Consider the following 20,744-nt stretch of genomic DNA (forward strand, 5'->3'; position numbering starts at 1 on the left):
AAATCAGAGAGGCTGAGTCATTTTCCCAGTGTCACACTGTTGGTGAGGAGTAGAGCCAGGGTTTGAACCTGGAACTTTGGTCCCAGAGCCGGACTTCTTTATGCTGCCCAGAGAGCAGCTCGTATGGTGAATTATTGGTGGCCTCAGACTGGAACCCGGGCCTTTCTTCTCCCACTCTAGATCTTTCTTTGGAGTCTGGCTTCCCTGCCCTCTCGCTGGGGGCTGCCATGCATGCTGACTGAGGCACTCACCACCTATTATCCATCGCCTTCTCCAGGGCCTTGGCTAAGCAGGTACTCCGAAGCTCAAACCTCATTTCTCCAATCCATTCAGAGCTTTATTGATCTGGCCTGACATTTGCCTCTCTCAGATTCTCAGCCCCATGCAGCCAGACAAATGGCCTTTGCATCTCTGCGTCTCACAGGGGCCGCAGCTGTTTAATCAACTCAGGGCTCTGGGTTAATGGAGAAGGCACGGGGTAGGAGAGGGCATCGCCACGGCAGATGGGAAAGGGGCACTGACCTCCTGGGGACCCAGAATACTCTCCCTAGGGAATCCTAAAAGGCATTGATCTCAGCACTTTAGATTTTCAGGGCAGCTCTCTCTGAAGTTCTAGAAGGCTCATGAAGTGTATCTGTCATTCAAGGGCTGCAGCAGAGGGATCAAGACGGGACCCTCAGGGCTGTTGGGATGAAGACAGGGAAGTCGATTCCTGGGTGCCAGGAAAATTGAGATGTTTGTCTAGACTGCCCAGGAGTTGACCTTTTTGGGCTGGTTTCTCAATGTTTCTCCTACCTTCTCTGATGACTGTATCCTTGGCTCCTGAAAGCAGGAGATGTGGTGGAAGTTGAAGCCATTTGTGGCACCTGAAGAGTTGTCCTCATTTAGGTTTTCTGAAGTCAGAGCTTTGATAAATCTTCTTGATTGCTGGGATTCAAGAAATGGATTTGGTTTCTGAGAGCTACGGCTTGAAGTAATGTTGGGTGATTCCCTGGCATAAGTGTTATTCAATAATGATGGCAGAAAACGCTTCCGTAAAATTTCTTTTTCTTTTCCGTACAGTTCTAAACAACTAACTCACATTTAACATTAACTCGCCTAATCCTTATGGTGACATCATGAGGTAGACGCTGTTATTCCTCCACTTTACAAATGAGGAATGAAAGACTGGATCGGAACGTACCCTCAGTTAGGATTCACACTCAAGCATCTGGTTACCGAATTCATGGTCCTACCCAGACTTACCCCAACACTTTCCTGCCTGTTATTTGTTCTGATGGTTGTCACAGCTGCTAACCTGTCACCCACATCCATCCGATTTGGTGAATTCCTTTCATTTCGTTAGACCCCCCTTAACTGAGACCACCTAGACATGGCCAAGGAGCAAAGATGTTCTTGAAGCTGTTTGAGGGGGCCAATGACGCTGTCTGGCGTTGGAGACACCTTCCGCCCAGCTCAAGTGCAAGTTTACGGAGGAGAAAAGACAAATTACGGATCCCGTACGCAGATCCTTTGTTCATTTATTCATTTATTTTCTCTTTTTCCAATAGTAAAATTCTTTTCTGTAAGTATCTGTTGAGCACCTGCTATGTGCTTATGCCGATTAGCTTAGCCACTCAAAAATATTTGCTTACTCAAGGACAGAGCAGAGTGGAGAGGCAGGAACTCCACAGGAGGGTCATTGTAGCCCCTGACAGCATCAGCTGGGGCCCTGATCTCCTCATCTGATGCAGCCTTGAACTTGTCCAGAGCTGAGACTTCTGCTCATGGTCTTTGGCGTTATCTGTCTGATCAAAAGCCCTCATCCAAGTCTTATTTCTCAGGCGTCGGAAAACTTTGACTTGTGCTCCATGATTGGAAAGCTTGAAGGAAAATAGGACATTTCCTTGTCCTGGGGTAGGGGATGCCACATCCATCTGGGGGCTCATTGGGCATCCCCGTCGTGTGTGGTCACGTGTGCTGGTAGACCTCCAAAGCAAACACAAACCTTACCAGCAGTTGATCCTACTGTAGCGACCAGGGCAGGAATGCTGGGCCAGGCTGTGTGGGCTGATCCCACCTCTGCCTCTTACAGGTGTTTGATTCTGAGCAAGCTCTGCACCTGCATCAGACTGACATGAAGAAGATACAAATGTTTGATTGTGTCACGCCCCCGCCGATATTTTAGGGTTGTCATGGCAGTTAGCAAGTAGTCCTGTGATGAGTGGCATAAAGGTGGAATGTTGGAGGTTTGAGGAACGCTGAGTGGGGCTGAGCAAGGGGTGGGGGCAGGTGCTTTGTGATGGCCAGGACTTGAGAGGGATTCCAGAGGTGGAGGCGGTTCTAAGTGGAGTTCTTGCTGTGGTGCGATTCCGGCCGACAGTGCACTGCTATTTCCTGTGCATCCCTCTTAGGTAGAAGGTTTATTCTTTGCTTCCCTCCCCAGCAGAGGACAGCAGCTCCTCACCTGAGCCTGGGGAACAGCAGGGTTTTCTCCATATGAGAAGAGGATCTGAACACGGATGGTGGGGAGCGTAGGGGGTGGGTTTCCAGCGTTTCTCATAGGGACACCGGGTCCCTTCCCCAGGCCTGCACTGCTGAGAACAAGGCTGCCCTTTCTGGCTGCTTTCCTGCTGTCCTTCCTGTGAGCCCGTAAAGGCTGGTAGGGAAGAGCCCACCAGTGAGGCTGGACTCTTGAGTGGGGCTCCCAGGGAGTCCTGAGGGTCTCGAGGCTGCATTTGACCTTGAGTGGGCCTCTAAACTTGAGCTGAGTTTTTCCGTCTCATCAGAATGGGGTCTGCCCTGTCCTCTCGAGCCAGATTTCCTGTCCTGACTTGCTTTGGAGTGGCCTCTCTCCCCTTAGATTTCAAGCTGTGTGGATGCTGGGTAACCTCAGCTCTCTGATGGGTTTGGGAAAAATGACTTTGTAGGTTATTTGCAGTCTTCTCCTTTGTAGGGTGACAGACTCTCTGTGTGGGCTGACTACACTGAAACAGAACCCTGAAAAGTAAATTTTAACATGGAATTTTCTAATTTCTAAGAGTTGGCAATTAATTAAAATGATTTAAAAATACTGCAGGCTGCATAAAGTTTGTCCATTGGCCAAATCTGTCAACGCTACCAAGGGTCGGAGAAATTACAGTGAAATTGGGTTTTAAGTGTGTAAACAGCAATGCTAACGAGGGCTGGAGACCATCATGAGACCCAGAAATGTGGAGAGAGACCCAGAGGGCGATTAGAAGTGAAAGTAACAGCTAGAGCCCTTTGTGTGTGTGGGGGATTCTTTAGGGTCCACAATTGGACTTGCATGTGTTTCAGTGCCCCACAAGCCACAAGAACACCATTTACTGGTGGTTGGGCGAAGCTCAGCAGAAGTTGCTGAAGAGAAGAGATGTGTGGTTTTGATACGAGCAGACCTAAGAGAGGCCCTTGAGCCTGCACTCACTCTCCTCCAGCCCCAGCCCTGGGTCAGGGCTTCCTGCCTCCCCAGGTCTGCGCTTCTTGTCCTCACCGCCAGCCGCTGAGACGCAGTGAGACAGGTCTCTTCTGGCAGAGAGTGGCAGAGGGAATTTACAGCCCTTCTGCAGAGAAATCAAACACTGCCTTCTGCTCGGGCTGCTCGTCCTGCTGGCCTCCACCCCCCTCACTCCCCGAGATGGGATTTTGAGTGATGAGGGAGGGAGGGTGGGTGGGGGTGGGGCAGGGATCTAGAGAAATAACGATATTCAAGGTGACATGAAGAGAAGGACTAGAGGGAGACAGGTTTGGGAGAGCTAAGAGCTAGAGAGAGAGAGATAAAGAGGGAGAGACAGAGGCAGAGAGAAAGCCAGGGACAGAGAGACAGAGAAAGGCTGTATAGCGAAGTCCCGGGCTGGGCTGGGCAGGGGGTGGGATGTTTTCCGGAGTACTTAAAAGCAGGTAAGGAGAGCAGTGAAGTACTGAGGAATAAGACTGAAAGTCAGGCCTGAGGGGTAAGGTGATGCCACCATTGGCCATTTTTCCCTGAGGACAGAATCTGAGTAGGGACCAACAAAAGTTATTATGGAGTCTCTTCCCAAGGGCACAGATAGGTTGGGAGAGGCGTGGAGTTTGAGATGGGCTGGGGCAATTAGTACCGGATGGGAGCTCCACAGCATGGGGCAGGGTTGATGGACTGAGGATGTAGCACCATCCTCCAGTCCACTGGATTTACATTCCAGGACATTCCCTGGACGGCACTCCCCTCATCTTTGGAATGACAACCTGGACTGTCTTTGCTTCCTCTCTGGGCCGCCATCAACAACCAGAGTCCTTCTAGCTTCCCTCTCATTCTGCTCCCCCTGAGGCACTGCCCAGAGAGCTGATCTGCATGTAAGAAGGGAGGGGCGGTCACATTGGATTGGGATGATGACATGGGTAGTGCAGAGGGCAGACTTCCCTGGCCGGGCATTTCCAGCTCTTTGGAAACCATCTCTTTGGCCACAGTTCTGAGCCCCTCAGGGTGGGGCTCAATGGGGAGGACCACTGGCCATCTGCCCTGAAGGGAGCTCACCCAAGGGATTTCCACGGAAGGAGATGAAGTGGCTCATCCAAGTTTGAAGCATCCACCCTTGGGTCAGTACTGATGCTCATGGAAAGTGCACCTGAGCGTATTTATTTCCCTGGGAGTGACAAGGCTGGGAAAAGTCAGCTGTGCGCACAGGGAGGAGCCCAGATTGTCAGCGGGGCACCAGCTGATCATGGGGTCCATAGCAGAGCTGCTGGTTTTGCTCCGTTCTTGTGAGATTTGATGGTGATTCCCTCCTTGGCTGAAGGAGGAATGGGGTCACAGTCAGGAACTAGGACCCAAAGGAGGGAGCCTCAGGGCAGCCTTTGGGTTAGAGATGAGATCAGGACTCTGCAGTATGAGGCTGAGAGAAGCAGGGTCAGAATTTCTGCCTCCCTCCCAGGGCCCTGACCAGAGTTGGCCAGGACTGGACCCACTAGGAAGGCTGACCCGAGGCGAACGCTTCTGGCTTGGAAGAGAGCTTCATCCCTCCTTTTGGTGGGCCCTTGGGGGAGCCCTATTCAAGGGGCAGAGAGAGGATGGCTTCCCCACCCTAGGAGCCTGCACCAGTGGGGATCAGCATTAGGACTAAGGGGAAGGTCTTCAAAACACTGTCCACCCTCCTGGCTTTTGATAAGAGAGATAAATGGGTATGTTCAACAGGATAGGCTGATTATGGTAATAGGCAATCCCCAAATGTCAGTGGCTTTAATGCGACAAAAAGATTTCTTACTCACATCGTGGTCCAGTATGGGCCGGCGCAGGGGCTCTGCTCCTTGGGGTCTTTTGGGGACCCATGTTCTGTCTCCTCTATGGCTCTGTACTCCTCTGGGTTCTCAACTTTGATGGACAAAAAGAGTGAGAGGATTGCATGGAAGTTTCTGGATCAGGCTGGGAAGTTGGGCCAAGGGTTTTTCCTAGGAAGACACTGCCTGCAGGGGAAGGAAGCCTTTCTCTAGGGATTCGTGCTTAGAAACCTTTGGTCGGAACTGGGCCATGTTGGTACTTTTATGTGCAAAGGAGGTGGTGAGATTAATGTTTTAGCTGAACACATTGCTATCCTGGACAAAATCTGGGCTTGGGATGTGTGTGTGTATATGTGTGTGTGTGTATGTGTGTGTATGCGTGTGCATGTAGAAGTGAGGTAGGCACCTACCTACGCTCACTCCAGCTGCCCAGACAATAGATCAGTGGTGGTTAAGGGCACTGTGTTTTGAGCCAGACTCTCATGGCTTTGAGTCTAGACTGTATACCAACCAGTGTTCTCTACCCTACTTGGTTTGGGGGTCAAGGGAAGAGAGGCTCCAGGGTGTGGCCGTACATGGGTGGCCTGGTCCAGCTGGCCAGTGTCCCAGAAGTCTGAGCAGTGGTCCCCTCTACCTGTTCCTTTGCTAACAACTCTGCCTGTGGCATTTGTGCAGTGTTTGAGCATCATCCTTGAGGTGGTCCAATGCAAGACTGGTCAGAGCATGTCAGAGTTGCAAACTTAAATACCTGTGGGGCCTAGGCTGATCTTTAAATAATCACTCTGGTACAGTGGATAGCTGTGACTTAGTCTCCACTGAGGGTGGCTCTGGGGGAAAGCTGGGTGTTACCAGATTTTCAGAAGTGTCAGAGAAGCTGCAAGTGAAAACTTCTATGTGCATTCTCTTTTTAAAGCTAGCAACAAATCACCTGAAACTTATTCAGCAATAATGTGGCCCAAACCAAATATCTCTGTGGGAGGGCTATTTCCCGAGTGCTGGGTCCCTCTCTGTATGAGGGAGGGGTCTGGCTGGCACAATGACACACTTCTGGGTGTGCAGGAAAACATAGCTGAATGTTAAATAAACACCCGCTAATTACCCTGAGAATATTTATTGAGATTTCCCCATGTTGTAATAAGAAATTATTGAAACATACATCACCTACCGAGCTGTTAATCATTGGTAAATATATTTTAAATACAGCAGTCCATTAGTATTTTAATTTAGCCTGTCTCCAGGAGAATATGTGCTGGATCAGACAAATGTGCCAAGCTTCAGAGCCAAGGGAAAAATTCCTCACCTAGTTAATCTTTGTGTTCTCCTCTCAGGAAGGAAATTCTGGTACACCAGCAAGAGAAATGTCCCCCTCCGGGTCTGGTATTGATAGTGAGCGTCCTTGAGGAGCTGGTGGGCGAGATAGGGAGGCCACAGCTCTGAAGAGGAGGGGGAGTAGGTGGGGGGCCCAGGTAGGGCTGGGTAGAGGATTGCTGGCTGTTGGCAACTCCCCTGCCATTCACTGAAATGCAAAATTGTACGGCTGAAAAAAATTACAACTGGTATGTTGAACCTCAAAGATCCAACAGACTTTTTTTTTCCAACTTGGATGCTCTACATAAAATTGTTTACTTCCTGTAGCCTTCCTCCTTGTCCAGGGGGTGGGTTTGTGCATAATGCTTCACGTATGCCACATATATTTGGGGCCAGCTTGAAGGGGACAGACATGGTGATGGTGAACTGACCTTTGCCTTGATGAAACCAGATGAGCCTTTGGACTCCCTTCCCCATGAGCTACCTGTCCACTCAACAGACACTTACCTAGTGACAATCTCTTACCAGATACCGTCCTGGGCACTGGAGATACAGGGGTGAACCAGGAAGAGAAGGTCTTACTTTCTGGAGCTTGCATCCCAGGCATGGAAGCAGACGACAGACACATTAGTAGTGAGTAAGCAAGCACATTTGGAAGCATGATGGTGCTGTGAGAAAACACAGCAGGGTAATGGGGGAGGGTGACTGTCGGAGTGGTGGTGATGGTGGTTGGGGAATATTCTGGCTCTGACTCAGAGTCCATGTTTTGATTTGAAAGGTAGGGGAGGGGGAGAAATGGATGATACCTCTGAAGTGTCAAAAGTGGAGTAGGTGGTGGGCCATTCCCTGAGCTTAGAAATTTGGGGCAAAGAGCAGGGTTTTGGAGAGGGGATGATGACCTAGCCTGGAATGTGTTGAATCTGAGGCATGTGTGGTTGGCCTCTGCTGAAATGCCCCCTCCCCTCTCCCAGCTGTAGCAGACAAGTGTGCTGCGCCGAGCCATATCCCCTCTGCGCATCTGATTTCAGCACTGGGAGGGTGGACAGCGTCCTGCGTCAAGCTTCCGATGCTTTTTTGTATCTCTTTTGTATCTGCCTCAGTGGAAGGACCCTCAGTTCAGGGCAGGTGCCACCAAGAAGTGGTGGAAGGGAGTTCACATCACTGGGGAGACCCTCAATCAAAGGAGGATGACGGGTGGTGGATAAATGCCTCTCATTCTCTGGGGGCGGCAGTTCCAGGGAACATTCTATGGGGTTCATCAGAGGCTCCCCAATGTGACTGACTGAGCCCCAGGTGCCCACAGCATCACCTGCTCTCCAGGTACATTTCACTTGGCCTTCCTTCTCACTCTCCCTCCTGACTCCCTCACTCCTGCTTTCCCAAAGAAACCTCTCAAACACCCCGAGTTGAGTCCTTGTCTCAGGCTCTGTCTTTGGGGGTACTCAGATTGGTACAGATTCTTACCAGTTCCCAAGGGCACACATATGAGAATGTACATCGTGGTGCTGGCTCTGATCAGAGTGGCAGCAGGCTTCTGGGAGGCATGAATGGGAGGCGTGAAAACAGAAGAGGGCACGCTAATGCTTACAAGGGCAGGCAGACACACAAATGAACAAACCACTCAAGAGCAAACACCAAACAACCAAATATTTAGAGGGTAAAAACAAACATCTTGAGCTTTCTCTTCTTTTTCCTTCTTTCTTATCCTTTATGGGCTGTGAGGTCATAAGCAGTTTTCAGAGGTGTTTCCCATCCCTGGCATAGCCTTCTCTGGGATATTTTCTTCTCAGACCCCATTGGTTCGCAACCCAGAGTGCCTTGGATATGGTGTGAGTGTTATGAAGTCCACCTGCAATGCCACCCTGATCAGGAAATATCCCTAATTGATTTCCAGTCCAAATCACCTCTTCTTCATGTCAGTTTCTGTCTTAATCAGCTCTGGTCACATTCATGATGCATAATAAACAGCCCCTACACTCAGCAGCACATAAAAATAAGCATTTGTTTCTTGCCCATGTCCCTGCAGGTTAGCAGGGGCAGCCCTGCATGCTTCAGGCTGGAAGGGGAATGGCTGGCTGAGACATACTTTTCTCAAGAAAGAATTTGAATGCTCCCACAGGACCAGCTGAAATGTGCAATGTTTCTTAAAGCCTTGACTCTGAATTCACAAACTGTCATTCTGCTCACATCTTATTGGACAAAGCAAGCCACACGTCCAAGCCCCTAATGTCAGTGTGCAAAGAGGCACGTTCTTCTTATGAGGATGTGTGTGTATGTGTGTAAACAAGTATTTGCTGAACATTAATCTAATGAACCACAGGTCCCACCGCGCGTGGTCTCTGCGTCTCTGGCAGAGTTTACAATGTTCTACCCTCCACCATGTACATGTCAATTACATGCATGTTCTATCTCTCATCTGCATTGTGAATGTCTTTGGGGCACTATCCACGTGCAACCCCTCTCGGTACCTCCCTACCCAACAACTTAGAAGAGGGGTACTGCAAGTAGTAATAGGTGGTCAGATCCTAGGTGTATTTTGCAGGCAGAGCAAAGAGGATTTGCTGACAGATTTGCTATGTACTAGGTAAGAGAATGATGGAGATGATGATATTGTTTTTGACCTAAGCAATTGAGAAAATTGAGTTGCCCTAGATAGATGGGGGGAAATTGTGGGAGGAACTGATGCTCAGAAAATGGAAGGTCATTAATATCTATTTCATTGCTTCCAGAAGTGTGGGATGCTCAATATTTACGGATGGTAGGGGGATGATACACAGACCCACGAACAGTTAACATTGAATCAAAGAGTTGGAAAGCTATTTATCTTTCAATTCTTTATTGACTCTTTTGATTAGTTAAACAACAGTCTCACTTTGGTGCTAGTCTGTCTTTAAACACTTGCTGATCTCCCTTTTTAGAAAAGAGAGATTATGCTGCAGGCTTAGAGATGAGCTGGCAACAATATCTAGCTAGATTTAATAACAGCATTTTCTTTTCATTGTATTTCTTTTTCTGGATAACTTCTCTGTATGACTATTGATTCTGGTTCATTTGCAGTCTAGATACACATTTCCTTTAAAAATGAATTTACTCTTGTTAAATAGGGAATCAATTTACCCAAAAAGCATTGAAGTGAATTTATTCATCCATTTATTTGGGAAATATTTATTGAGTGTCAGTTATTTACCAGACACTGTTTTGAGTGTTGGGGATATGACAGTGAGTAAACATAGACAAAACTTTGGGACTTCATGGACCTTTCAGTCTAGTTGGAGAGGCAGAAAACAGAGTAAATAGGTAAAGTGGAAGTATTTGAGGTGATGACAAGTGTTAAGGAATAAATAAAGCAGAAATGTGGACTTGCAGGTGAGGGGCTGGTGGTGGTGCAGTTTAAGTAGGATGGGAAGGGAATGCTTCATGGAGGAGGTGGCATTTGGGGAAAGATCCAAGGGAGCTAGCTACACTGGCCTCTGATAAAGGTGTTCCTGGCAGAGGGGACAGGAGGGCCAAAAGCTGTGAGTCCAGAGCATGTCTGCCATGGTCAAGGAAGAGCACGGAGTCCAGTGTATGTGGAGTGGAGGGAGGGAGGGGGAAAGAGTAGTACAGGGTAAGTTCAGAGAACTAATGAGGGCTGGGATCATGCAAACTGGTCCTGGGGAACACTGCTGGGGGTCCAGCTTTTACTCTGAGTGAGATGGGAAGGACTTTGGAAAGAGGAGTGACATGATCCGACTCACAGTTCAAAAGCATTCCTGTGGTCGTGGTGTTGGAAACAGACCCAAGGGAGTGGGGCAGTCACAGGGAGAACTGAGGGAGGCTGCTGCAGGAATCCCAGTGAGGGAGGATGATGGTTTGGGCTAGCAAGATGGAGTCAGGTGCTTGGAATATTTTGAAGGGAGATCCAGCAGAATTTGCTGAGAGATTAGATATGTGCTGTGCAAGAGAATGAGGGAGATGGTGTTTTTGACCTGAGCAATTGAGAAAATTGTGTTGCGCTATATACAGATGGGGAAATTGTGGGAGGAGCACAGGTGGGGTGGGGGGACATCGGGAGTTCCACTTGGTCGTGTTGATTGTGAGATGCCTGTTAGACAGCCGAGTGGAGTTGTGAATAGACTCTTGGGTATTTGAGCTTGGCGATTATCGGAGGGGTCCTAACCAGGGCTTAGATACAGAAGTCATCAGTGTATAGATGATGTTTGATGAACAGACAGGAGACAGTGGGGAGCATACAACTGGGGTCTCTCTTCTTGCCTGCCTGTGGCTAGCCCGATATTTGCAGCTCTTTGTTTTCCAAAGTCTGGACCCCAGATATGATAGTTGAAGATGACACAAGGCTATTTTCCTAATGACTCTGGGAAAATACCCCTGTTTCCTGTGACCCTATAAAGGGCAAAGAAAATCTTTGAAAAACTGTCATCTTGGCACAATCATTCTGCACACAGAGCTTTGCACATTAAGCTTTTCAAGTTGATCTATCCTGTCATTTCGACTCTCCAAACCTTGCCTTTTTCTTTACGTAGTTCCTGTTTCCACTGGGAAGCAGCTGTCTGAAGCCTGAACTATGTATGTCAAAACATCCTGTTAAGGTTTTCTGCAGTTTCTGATGTTGGGCAATTCAGGGCATTTGGTTTCCAGATCAGAGAAGGGAAATTTTCTTCCTGCCATTAGGTTATCACCGCAGACCGGGTCTTTACTGCTTCAGGTCTTAGAGCCCAAAACAGATGCCTAAGATGTGTAATGGTTTCTGCTATAAAACTGGCTCAGCCTGAAACTTGTGAGGACAATTTAAAATAATAATGATAACTACCATCACATGAGCACTTAGATTTGCCAGGCTCTGTTTTGTGGGGGATGCTGTTGGTGCCTTGTAGAACGTGTACACTGTCTGCACATCCACCGTCCAGCTGCTAACAGCTGTCCCCTTGGCTGAGTAGCAGCCACCACACCTGCCCTGGCCAGCAGCAGTTACTAACTAACCCAGGCCGGCCACCTTGCCTTGATTTGGGACTGGCTCTGTGCTCCAGAGCTCCCTGCTCCCTGCAGGATCAGGCTGAAGGCAGCTTTGGGCTGAGACCACATCCTTCATCCTTGCTGCTCTTTCTTCCTCATCCAATGCTGCTTCCCTCACGCCCCTTCTCTGGAGAGCTCTCCTCGTCTCAGGCTCTGTTTCTGGGGAGCTCAGCTTAAGACGAATGTCTGATATATTTTATATCATCGAATCCTCTCAACAGCCCTCTGACATAGTACTATTATTTCTTACTTATAGATGTGGCTGTGAAGGCTCAGAGAGGTTAGTAACTAGCCCAGAGTCACACAGCTGAACAGGTACAAGAACCAGGAGCCCAATCTAGCATTTGTTCTAAAGCTCACGCTGCTAACAATTATGGTGGTGTGTCACCTTTCCGAATGGTTGATGTCAGATATTTTGAACTTCAAGTGTTTTTTTTTTCCTTTCTCTTCTTTGGGAGTCAAAGGTGTTAAGCAGTGTTGATTGGAAGTCTAGGGACCAGTTGCCTGCAGTGACAATGGGCAAAGGGACAGTAGAACCCTTGGGGGAGGCAAAGAAAGGTGACTGATGAGTGCAGGCAGATGTGTTGTACGGATTCTGGCCCGGATGCGTAGATGTTCTTGGACAAGCCAGGAACCACGCCTATTTGGTTTTGGAATATAGTCAGAGATTCCAAGCCATTTGTAAGTCACTCACATACTCACTACTGCCTCTCCTAGACTTGACCTCAGATGCCGTCTGTGCAGAGGTCCAGGGTAGTCAAGAGAACAACAACTTATTATTCAGGAGACATAGATATCCATCTAAGTTCTGCCACTAATTAGCAGGGTCTCTCTTTTTTTTTTTTTTTTTTTTACAGATGCTCTAACCATGCTACATGAGACAGTTTTCTCATCTGTAAAACGGGGGAAATGAGTTCTCTTCCCTCTTTTATAAAATCATTGTCAGTGTGTGACAAACTACAAGTCATTTGCTTGCTGAAAGAGAGGAGTTATGATTGTTGGGTTTTCTGGGTGAGGAGAGGGTCCAGGTTCCCTTGTATAATTCCCAAAGTGTACGCTGAGGGCTTCTGCCGCCTGGGGGACCAGCCTGTGTTTCAAAATAGAATGTGGCACTAAAACCATCGGATGAGATATGGCTGATATAAACGTAAGGGCACCCGTTTAAGTTCAAAACATCGGCGAGTCACCTGCTGGCTGCGAGAGGGCTGGAGAAAGAACGAAGCATGCTTAAAAAGGATTTAAGAGATTTTGACTGAGGGCAAGGTCAATATCGGCCAATAATGATGATGTCACTGTGCTTGTAAGAACGTAAATACGATCCTCACTGGCTTTAAGAGCAGTAGGGGGTGCATGGTCTCACTCTGCTCTAGACTGGTGAGATTACAGCTAGAGAATAAAATGACAGTGACAGAGAACTTGTATTGATTGACTGTGTATCATTCCAGGCCTTGTGTGTGCTAAGTGTTTCATGTACATTAGCACCTTTAATTCTCACAACAGCACGTGGACCCCCAAGCTGTATTTTTTAAACTCTACATATGAGGGAATGAGGGCTTACATAAGTCCCTTACTCAGCTCCCAACAATGAGTAAGTTAACGTCCTTACCCCGGACAAAATGTTTTTCAGTCTGAGGGCGGTGGTCCACTGTGAGTCAGGAAATCACGTTTGCAAGTCGTGGTCAGATATCAGAAAAAAACAGAGTTCATGGCAAGTAGTAAAGAATTGCTCTGCAAAACTTCTGTTCCAGGAATGCATGTTGTGGGTCTGTATGTGCACACATCTAGACACGTATGTGTGTGTTGGCTTGTGATGAAAAGTGCATTTCTTACAAATTACAGTTTTAAGAGTTTGAACTACTCCAGGCTTACATTTTACCTTTTGCTTTGGGTTTCTCACTTTAAGAGGGACAAGAACAACACAAAGCACGTCCAGAGGAGGGTGACAAGGATGATGGGAGATGAGGATAGATGACCAGCCCAGGTTCCCACCCTACTCCCTACAAGACTGGAGCTTCCTCTTAAGCTTCCATTTCCCAGGCCTGAAGATCATACTCAGTCTCCTTTTTTTCCCCCTAAACTTACTTAGTTTTTTCTTTTTACTCTGCAGGGAAAGCTGCAGATACATTGCTCAAAACTTCAAAAGAGTCAACAGTGACTTTCTAATTTAGTGCTCACCCAAGAAAAGTGGGATAGGCAGGGGGTGCAGAGGGGCCTGGGTGAAGCTCTGCACTATGGCTCTGGGGCAGGCAGTCTGGGGTGTAGCCTGACAGATTGTTCATGACCCATCAGGACATTATTTAAGTCAAGGGGAGGAGATGAGCAGGGGAAGGATGAAGGCAGAAACAGCCAGGATGTCAGAGCCACCCAGAGGCCAAGCGTAGCAGCCTGGTGTGTCACCATGGACAGATCCCGTGGGGCGTCCTTCTGGAGTCTGTGGGATTTTATTTTCTGAGCACCACCATGTATGAAACCTAGTTGACAATGTGACTTTCTCTTCATATTTGCCAGGAATTTATCCTCAACTTTCCAAGAGCCTTTGCCTTGGAAGGCTGTGTTTTCTGTCCTGATGTATATAAGACACTGTACAGTCCTACCTGGGACTGTTTCAGAGGTGAGAAATGGAAACGCCTCTCTCAACATAGGAGAAGCAAATCTCCAAGGATTTGTCCTTAGACAACATAAACTCTAACCAGGTGGTGCTATAGGAATACAGTTCAGCTTTGGAGCTAGCCCGAATGTGAGTTCTCTGCGGTCAGGGACCTTGTCTTTTTGTTATTCCTATAAACTCTGTCCCTGGCATGTTGAAGGACTTCAACAAATATTTGTTGAGTGAATAGGTTTCAACATCTGCTTTCTTTCATCCTAGCCAAATGGCCTTCAGCAAATTGCTTAACCTTCCTGAACCTCAGTTTCCTCATCTGTGAAATGGAGATGTTAGTATCCAGTCAGAGGGTTGTCAGGGGGATCAGGTGTGATGTTGTATTTAAGAAGATTAGACACAAATCAGATATTTAATAAGTCATTGCTTCCTTCTAAGGAAGTGACGTTTTTGGTCCTCCTCCTCCATGGTCCTGAAGCCCACTGCTGACTGGAGTTCCTTCCTCCCCCAAGGCTGGCATTGCTTCTGAGACTGGAGATCTACCTTTTAGGAGTACATCCTCTGGCAGGGAATAGAAGCAGGGACGGATGCAGGCTCGTGACTTTTTCTCAAGATGGTAAGGGGAGGTGTGGGAGGCAGTGACTCTCCTTTCTCACTTGGCCCTTTGGAGAGAGCAGGCTGCAAGGCTGGGGCTCTGGCAGACACCCCAGGGCTGATGCATGCAGACTAGGGGTGGCCCTTTCGAAGCATACCCTCTGGAAGGCTGCCTGCAACTTCCACCAAAGATGATACCATCAGGAGGTTTCCAACTTTGTGCCACTTTGGATTTTTATAAGAATAAAATAAATACTCTAAATACAAATAATCCAACAATTCATTAATGCAAGACATTAATGAATCTCCCAATCCTGCATGCTAAGGGGAATGATGCTTAATATTGTGGTATATGTAATGTCAAGCATTTTTAAATGAGTACACCTATATTTAATACACATTTTAAGTATATAAATTTAAATATGATCATTATCTTCTGACCTGTCATTGCTGCTTTCATTGAACATTTTCATGTCAAAGTAAATGTTCTCCATCCTTTTTAACATCTGCATAGCATTCCATTATACCTTGTGTCCTTAATTTGATTAACCAGTTGCCTTCTTGATGATCATTTGGGTTATTTCCAATTATTTTGCTAACGATGAACCTCTTTTTCTACTTAAGACAGACACACTTTGAATTTCCCATACTAGATAGGTTAAAAAAATTTTTTTTCACAAGATAGGTTTTTATCTCTTTAAAAATTATTTGTATTTTGGAAACAGCTGAGAGTGATTTGTCAACAGGTTTGGTGTGATTGTTGTCAGAAACATTTATTTGACACTGAATGTTCCAGACCCCGTGCCGGGTTCTGAGGTGGTAGAGATGCTCAGGTCCGTCCGCACGCCATTGTAATGTGATGACTGTAAGAGTGGGACAAAAAAATCTGCTCTGGACATTTGATCTGAAATTTAAGTAATTAGAAGTTGTCCAGGTGAAAAAGAAAGAGAAGCCCATTTCAGATAACATGAAACAGAGCTCCTAAGCCAGGGAGAGAAGAGAGAGCACGCCATGGCTCAGAATTTTCAAATCAGAGCTTGGGTCAGAAACAGAGGCGGGGGGGCTCTGTGCGTGGAGGAGGGAGGATCCAGGCAGGAAGCTGCCCAGGGCAGCCAGGACTAGATGGCAGGCTCCATGCTGAGAAGTCTGAACGTGGAGGGAGCGGAGGGAAGTGTTAACTGAGGTTGTGGGCTTTGGAGTCCAGCTGTACTTTGATCCTCGCCCACTGTTGCAGCACCTTCGCAGTAGTGCCTTCGGTCCTGGCAAAGAGGACTGTAGAGGACTCGCTCTGGTTCTCTGGCCATGCCCTCTGTGGGGTGAGGAGGTAGGGGGTTGAGGGGACATGCCTGCCCAGAACACACGTTCCCTTGTTCTAGACCATGCAACCTTATGATTCCTGTTCAAACGTCCCTGAACCTACTTCAAGGGGTTGCATGAACCTCTTAGCTGAGTCCATCCTTCTGAGGGTGCACCCTGCTACTGGTGTGAACATTCCCACTTTGAGCCATGCCCACGGTGCGGCACATGGATGAAGTTTTGCTGTGCAGGCTGGGGTGTCCACACACATGTGTGATGAAGCCTCTCGATGGATGGGATAGAGGCAATATGGAAAAAGAAGGACTGTAAATTGTAGGCTAAAGGCCTCCTCTTGCCTGGGACCCCATTACATCAACTGCCTGCTTCTTAGTTACCGTTCCTGTAAGATGGGACTAAAAGGAGACCTATGTCACCAGGATTTCGTGAAGATTAAATAGAATATCAGATGTAAAGTGCTCAGAGTAGTGCCTGCCTAGCATTCAGCAAGTGCCCAATAAAGGCTTATTGAAAGCAGAGGGTTCTCAGGGAGGCTGTGCAGCCGGGTCGCTATGCTGGACGTGGGATGTGGTGTGGAATGGGACTGGGGTGGGGAACTAAAGACAGGGAGACCAGTTAGGAGCCTGGCTGGTGGTGACATGGAGAGTTGAGGGGGAGCCAGATGTGATCTCAGCAGAGGGGCTGAGGAGAGTCGGGGGACGTTTTCAGATCATCAGCAGTTCCTGGAGTTGGGAGGGTCCAGGGCCTCTCTGACGGAGCATTAGAATCAGCATTTCTTCCATCTGTTGCACCGACTTCCAGCACCAGAGTGACCTGGGTGGTTTTGCTGAAATGCAGGTGCCCAGGCACCGGCTCAGGCAGGCTGTATCAGGATCTCTGGGGCTGGGACCCAGGGCTCAAGTTTGTGAATCACTGGCACAGAGTGAGATAAAGACGAACTGGTGACTAAGGGTTGCGGGTTAAAACCTGGAATGACATTGAAAAAAAGAAGATATTACCTGCCTGGAAGAAAGGAACTATTACTTAATAGATACCAATTGTTCTGGAGAAAATGTCTTTCCAAACATGAGTCTGAAGGAGAGAAAGAATAAGAAGGGGTTGGCGACACAGAGGTCGGGAGCCACTGCTTTGAAGGAGGCTGTGTGTGTATCTAAGAGATTGCAAATCGATATCCCATTTCCCTCAGAGTTTACACAGCTGCCCACAGGGCGATTCCTGACTCAAGGATGAATCGGGCCACTCGCTGGGCTGGAGAATCATGAATTTTCCAGATGGACCACACATCCCCACGGTGGGCATTTCAGGAGACAACATTTAGGGGAGAGCTTGTTCTTTCCTTCAGAGAAGTGCATGCACGTACTCATGTTCCCTCCAGCCGGTTCCGGGGCCGTGTGTGTCACAGGAGTGAGCACCTTTGTGTAGCAGGAGAGCATCGTGATGGAGACAGAGCCTCTGAAATCAGGCCAGGGTTACTGATATTTGTGGACTGATTTTTCTGTCCACTGGACTGTGATTCCCTTGAGGGCAGGGCCATCTCATATTTGTCTCACCACATCCCCCGTAGCCATCAGGACAGTCTAAGTGGTGCTGCAGTCACGAGCCACCCCAGACTCTCAGTGGCTTAAGGCGACAAGGGCTAAATTCTTGCTCATACAACATGTCCATCCCGGGTGGAGCTGGGGCTGGGCTCCTGCCCTTCGCACGCTGGCATCCAGGCTGACTGATGGAGATTCTGCACCTGGCCTGTTGCCAGTCACCAGAGCAGGGGGGTGGGAACACAGCGGATTTCACACTGGGTCTTAAGGCTTCTGCCTGGAAGTTGCAAGTCACTTATGCTCACGTTTCACTGGACAAAGGCAGTCACGTGGCTGAGTAGCTGATCAGCAGGCGTTACTTCTCCTGATCCCTCAACCCACCCACTGGATGATCTCAGGCAGGTCACTTTATCAGTCTGTGCCTCAGTTTCCACATCTGTGAAGCAGGCATCGATATACGTGTAGTCAAGGATTCTGAACCTCTGCTTTTACGTGTGCCCTAGCCCCTTCCCCAGGATTCCTGATCATGGAAGAAGATTTACAAGGGAATATTTCTTCAAGATTCAAAGCTGCCAGAACCCGAGAAATATTGCTAAGGCCTGAAAGCCAGTCAGCAGCTCCAGCTCCTCATTAATCAGTGCTTCTCACCTCTGCCTGGAAGTCAACCCAGCATGCTGCCTGCCTTCCCTGCCTCCTGCCTCCCTCCTTCCAGTTTCTTCGCACCACAGACAGAGTGATCTTTCTAAGACGTTCACCCGACCAGGTCACGGCCCTGCTCAAACCCCCCCAACAGCTCCCCTTGCCCTCGAGATAAGAGCCGGGTTGTGTAGGATGCTACACAAAGCCCTTCACGCACGGCCCCCTGCGGGGTCTCCAGACTCTTCTCCCCTCCACGCCCTTCAGGCAGCTCTGCTCCTGCCCGCCTGCACCTTGTAATTCTAGCCAGGCTCTGTGTTAGTCCGGGTTCTCCAGGGAAACATACCCTGTTGACTCTGCCTCTCTCTCACTCTCTCTGCAAGGTGGACCCCCGGGAAAGCTATGTTCATGTATAACATTGTGATGCTGTGGGCCCAACCAGGGCTTCTTGACAGTATAGGTGACCGAGAGCAAGAGTTAGGAAGAGGGTCATTCTCTTCCACTCTCCCTGCAGCGTAGCTCTGGGGCCCTGAGGGCTCAGGGTGACCACCGGTGGGCTCTGTAGCACTCAGAATAGGGTCTGAGGCGGGTAGTACTGGGATGAAGAAGGCTGGCCTTGGCCAACGGACTACCTGGAGGGATGCTGGGCTGGTGACTTCCATCCAGAAAACGGGAGAACATAAACAGGCTTGAACCTGGCACCACTGCTGGGCCGACAGCTCACTAAATAATGGGAGCAAACTTTCAGAAGGGCCTGATTGTTCCTGCAGCACCGGGTGGCTAGTGGCCATCTTTACCTAAATGTTGCTGCTAGTCACGGCCTCTTCTTGGGAAAGTGTGTGTGTGGGGGTGTGTGTGGTCAAAGAATCACTCTGTTTACAGCTGACTTGGATGCTCTCAATTTGGACAATTTGTGTAAGACCCCAGGCTAGGTTTGATGGTAGAGAGTGGGCTCCCCTCAGCTTTTACATCCACCTTCACTCGGTTGACTTTATCGTAAATTGCACAAAAGTCATATGTTCCAGGAGGTTTGTTGGAAGCCTCCGTGGGTGAAGTGGCTGCTGGGGCTTTGACTGTGAGGTCTTGGTAATGGCATCACTGTGAGCGATGGTGGTGTCCTTCTCCACCACGAAGGCAGGAGAGAGCCTCCTTGGGCTGTCCCAGGGCCAGAGATAGCAGAATCTGGGTGCCAGGGCTTATCCTATTCCCTCAGGTGTCAGAATCTTTGGTAATTTTAAGGGATATTTTGAGAGGAGGAAATCAGGGGAAAGACCAAACTCACTTCTAGACAAACAGATAAGAACTCAGAGCACCAAGAGTTATGTTCTCTGGGCGGCCTAACTGGCACCTACAGGCTGGTTAGGGGAAAAGCAGCATGAGAGGGATCTCATTCCCAGGGCTGCACCATTCTCTGGGAGGCCAGCTGGCGTGTGGCGAGCTGCGTCATAGGCTTTGTCTAGAAGAGGCAGAAGAGGTCTGTGCCACTCAAGGGGACAATTTGGGGTCTAGTGACATGATTCCTCTTTGCTCCTTTAGCATTAACCTGCTCAGAAGAGAGATCTGATAGGCTCAGGCAAGTGGTGACAACTTGATGACATGGGAAATATCAGGGTCTACACATTCAGATGCTTAGGGGGTCCAGACAGATAAATCAATGAATTGGGCCGGGCAGGGACTAAAAGGCATTATTAGGAGGTACTTTCCCTTTGCTACCTAAAGGGGGCAGCACTCCTCAGTTCCTGCCTGCTGGGGCCATGAGGAGATGCAGGTGTGATGTAGCCAAATCTGTTATTTCAAGGAAATCCAGATTTGTATGTGAAATTTACCAATTCTTATTTTCCAGTAACACTGATTGTACCAAACAGAACGCATCTGCGGGCCAAACGTGGCCCAGGGTGGCAAGTCTTTGGTACTGGATGTTTGTGATTGTAACCCGCTCAACACCTGGCGTGGGGCTAGCCTTTAGCATCCTTGAGCCCTCTGCCTCTCCTCCTTCTCCAGAAAGGCTTTGTATCATGAGGAAGGAAAATAAGATTAAGCCCAAGATGGGTGGAGGTTGTCTGTCTGTTGTCTTAACGGGTTAAGTCTCATCATTAACTTTTCCTGAGCTGATGGCTTTCCGTGGAATAAATACCAGCCAAGCCCGCACACCCTGAAAGCTCTATTAATCCTCCTGTAACCCCTTTAACACTCACTGCATATTTCCTGCAAAAAAGGATTGAGAATGACCACAGCCCGCAGCATGGAGATATCTGTCATGTACCCAGCAGCCGGGGAAAGGCCGCATCGGCACACAATGGGAGGGCTGTCGGCATGTGCTTCCTTTGGAATTGCTAAAGGAGGTGGGGGCGGAGGGCGGGAGAGAGTCACTCGACCCTGGGAATCTTATAGCTTGACAGTCATTACAATAGAGTCACCTGTACTTTGCCATCTAGAAATATCTATTACCATGAACCTGGGGTGAGATGCCTGCTCCCCAGGGGAACTCTGGAAAC

The 20,744-nt window shown here is 48.6% G+C and overlaps 1 long non-coding RNA gene across 3 annotated transcripts in view; it reads left to right on the plus strand.

The window, feature by feature from the left end:
- LOC123618549 (uncharacterized) overlaps window positions 1-20,744 on the plus strand; it is a 367,703-nt gene that overhangs the window by 103,938 nt on the left and 243,021 nt on the right. Inside the window, exon 2 of one of the 3 annotated variants that reach the window (XR_012500311.1) lies at window positions 7,087-7,195. The exons of 1 other annotated variant lie outside the window; for it this stretch is intronic. This is a non-coding gene — a long non-coding RNA (uncharacterized LOC123618549). The remainder of the gene's footprint in view (window positions 1-7,086; window positions 7,196-20,744) is intronic. One more of the 3 variants, XR_012500310.1, reaches the window with a different exon arrangement.

This window comes from Camelus bactrianus, chromosome 18 (genome assembly GCF_048773025.1).
Source record: "Camelus bactrianus isolate YW-2024 breed Bactrian camel chromosome 18, ASM4877302v1, whole genome shotgun sequence".
NCBI classification, from domain to species: domain Eukaryota; kingdom Metazoa; phylum Chordata; class Mammalia; order Artiodactyla; family Camelidae; genus Camelus; species Camelus bactrianus.